The following is a 4,290-nucleotide window of genomic DNA, read 5'->3' as shown; positions in this document are numbered from 1 at the left end:
TCTAATCAGCCTTAAATAACAGGGCAGTACGATGGATCCTTCATGACTCTAATCAGCCTTTAATAACAGGGCAGTACAATGGGATCCTTCATGACTCTAATCAGACTTTAATAACAGGACAGTACGATGGGATCCTTCATGACTCTAATCAGCCTTTAATAACAGGGCAGTACAATGGGATCCTTCATGACTCTAATCAGACTTTAATAACAGGACAGTACGATGGGATCCTTCATGACTTTAATCAGCCTTTAATACAGGGCAGTACGATGGGATCCTTCATGACTCTAATCAGCCTTTAATAACAGGGCAGTACGATGGGATCCTTCATGACTCTAATCAGCATTTAATAACAGGGCACTACAATGGGATCCTTCATGACTCTAATCAGCCTTTAATAACAGGGCAGTACGATGGATCCTTCATGACTCTAATCAGCCTTTAATAACAGGGCAGTACGATGGGATCCTTCATGACTCTAATCAGAATTTAATAACAGGGCAGTACGATGGGATCCTTCATGACTCTAATCAGCCTTTAATACAGGGCACTACAATGGGATCCTTCATGACCCTAATCAGCCTTTAATACAGGGCAGTACGATGGGATCCTTCATGACTTTAATCAGCCTTTAATAACAGGGCACTACAATGGGATCCTTCATGACTCTAATCAGCCTTTAATAACAGGGCAGTACAATGGGATCCTTCATGACTCTAATCAGCCTTTAATAACAGGGCAGTACGATGGGATCCTTCATGACTCTAATCAGCCTTTAATACAGGGCACTACAATGGGATCCTTCATGACTCTAATCAGTCTTTAATAACAGGGCAGTACGATGGGATCCTTTTCCATGATAATCAGCCTTTAATAACAGGACAGTACAATGGGATCCTTCATGACACTAATCAGCCTTTAATAACAGGGCAGTACGATGGGATACTTCATGACCCTAATCAGCCTTAATAACAGCACTTTCCTTCATGACTAATCAGCCTTTAATAACAGGCACTACAATGGGATGCTTCATGACTCCTTTAATAACAGGGCACTCAATGGGATACTCAGTCTTCAGCCTTTAATAACAGGGCACTACAATGGGATCCTTCATGACTTAATCAGCCTTTAATAACAGGGCACTACAATGGGATCCTTCATGACTCTAATCAGCCTTTAATAACAGGGCAGTACGATGGGATCCTTCATGACTCTAATCAGCCTTTAATAACAGGGCAGTACAATGATCCCTAATCAGCCTTTAACAGGGCACTACAATGGAGCCTTCATGACTTAATCAGCCTTTAATAACAGGGCACTACAATGATCCTTCGGACTAATCAATCTTTAATAACAGGGCACTACAATGGGACCCTTCATGACTCTAATCAGCCTTTTAATACAGGGCAGCCTTTGACCTTAATCAGCCTTTTAATAACAGGGCACTACAATGGGATCCTTCATGACTCAGCCTAATAACAGGGCACTACAATGGGATCCTTCATGACTTAATCAGCCTTTAATAACAGGCACTACAATGGGATCCTTCATGACTCTAATCAGCCTTTAATAACAGGGCACTACAATGGGATCCTTCATGACTCTAATCAGCCTTTAATAACAGGGGCAGTACGATGGGATCCTTCATGACTCTAATCAGCCTTTAATAACAGGGCACTACAATGGGATCCTTCATGACTTAATCAGCCTTAATAACAGGGCACTACAATGGGATCCTTCATGACTCTAATCAGCCTTTAATAACAGGGCACTACAATGGGATCCTTCATGACTCTAATCAGCCTTTAATAACAGGGCACTACAATGGGATCCTTCATGACTAATCAATCTTTAATAACAGGGCACTACAATGGGACCCTTCATGACTCTAATCAGCCTTTAATACAGGGCAGTACGATGGGATCCTTCATGACTCTAATCAGCCTTTAATAACAGGGCACTACAATGGGATCCTTCATGACTCTAATCAGCCTTTTAATAACAGGGCACTACAATGGGATCCTTCATGACTCTAATCAGCCTTTAATAACAGGGCACTACAATGGGATCCTTCATGACTAATCAGCCTTTAATAACAGGGCACTAAATGGGATCCTTCATGACTCTAATCAGACTTTAATAACAGGGCACTACAATGGGATCCTTCATGACTCTAATCAGCCTTTAATAACAGGGCAGTACGATGGGATCCTTCATGACTCTAATCAGCCTTTAATAACAGGGCACTACAATGGGATCCTTCATGACTAATAAGCCTTTAATAACAGGGCACTACAATGGGATCCTTCATGACTCTAATCAGCCTTTAATAACAGGGCAGTACAATGGGATCCTTCATGACTCTAATCAGCCTTTAATAACAGGGCACTACAATGGGATCCTTCATGACTCTAATCAGCCTTAATAACAGGGCACTACAATGGGATCCTTCATGACCCTAATCAGCCTTTAATAACAGGGCAGTACGATGGGATCCTTCATGACTCTAATCAGCCTTTAATAACAGGGCAGGATCTTCATGATGGATCCTTCATGACTCTAATCAGCCTTTTTAATAACAGGGCACTACATGGGATCCTTCATGACTCTAATCAGCCTTTAATAACAGGGCACTACAATGGGATCCTTCATGACTAATCAGCCTTTAATAACAGGGCACTACAATGGGATCCTTCATGACCCTAATCAGCCTTTAATAACAGGGCACTACAATGGGATCCTTCATGACTCTAATCAGCCTTTAATAACAGGGCAGTACAATGGGATCCTTCATGACTGGGGCATACAATGGGGATCCTTCATGACTCTAATCAGCCTTTAATAACAGGGCACTACAATGGGATCCTTCATGACCCTAATCAGCCTTTAATAACAGGGCAGTACGATGGGATCCTTCACTAATCAGCCTTTAATAACAGGGCACTACAATGGGATCCTTCATGACTCTAATCAGCCTTTAATAACAGGGCACAGTACGATGGGATACTTCATGACCCTAATCAGCCTTTAATAACAGGGCACTACAATGGGATCCTTCATGACTCTAATCAGCCTTTAATAACAGGGCACTACAATGGGATGCTTCATGACTAATAAGCCTTTAATAACAGGGCACTACAATGGGATACCTTCATGACTTAATCAGCCTTTAATAACAGGGCACTACAATGGGATCCTTCATGACTCTAATCAGCCTTTAATAACAGGGCACTACAATGGGATCCTTCATGACTCTAATCAGCCTTTAATAACAGGGCAGTACGATGGGATCCTTCATGACTCTAATCAGCCTTTAATAACAGGGCAGTACAATGGGATCCTTCATGACTCTAATCAGCCTTTAATAACAGGGCACTACAATGGGAGCCTTCATGACTCTAATCAGCCTTTAATAACAGGGCACTACAATGGGATCCTTCATGACTAATCAATCTTTAATAACAGGGCACTACAATGGGACCCTTCATGACTCTAATCAGCCTTTAATACAGGGCAGTACGATGGGATCCTTCATGACTCTAATCAGCCTTTAATAACAGGGCACTACAATGGGATCAGACTCTAACTCAGCCTTTAATAACAGGGCACTACAATGGGATCCTTCATGACTTAATCAGCCTTTAATAACAGGGCACTACAATGGGATCCTTCATGACTCTAATCAGCCTTTAATAACAGGGCACTACAATGGGATCCTTCATGACTCAGCCTTTAATAACAGGGCAGTACGATGGGATCCTTCATGACTCTAATCAGCCTTTAATAACAGGGCACTACAATGGGATCCTTCATGACTCTAATCAGCCTTTAATAACAGGGCACTACAATGGGATCCTTCATGACTCTAATCAGCCTTTAATAACAGGGCACTACAATGGGATCCTTCATGACTCTAATCAGCCTTTAATAACAGGGCACTACAATGGGATCCTTCATGACTAATCAATCTTTAATAACAGGGCACTACAATGGGACCCTTCATGACTCTAATCAGCCTTTAATACAGGGCACTACAATGGGATCCTTCATGACTAATCAGCCTTTAATAACAGGGCACAGTACGATGGGATCCTTCATGACTCTAATCAGCCTTTAATAACAGGGCACTACAATGGGATCCTTCATGACTCTAATCAGCCTTTAATAACAGGGCACTCAATGGGATCCTTCATGACTAATCAGCCTTTAATAACAGGGCACTACAATGGGATCCTTCAACTAATCAGGGGCACTACAATGGGATCCTTCATGACTCTAATCAGTCTTTAA

This window comes from Oncorhynchus nerka, linkage group LG15 (assembly GCF_034236695.1).
Source record: "Oncorhynchus nerka isolate Pitt River linkage group LG15, Oner_Uvic_2.0, whole genome shotgun sequence".
Lineage (NCBI taxonomy): Eukaryota > Metazoa > Chordata > Actinopteri > Salmoniformes > Salmonidae > Oncorhynchus > Oncorhynchus nerka.
The sequence above is the reverse complement of the archived record's forward strand: the minus strand, read 5'-3'. Positions refer to the sequence as shown.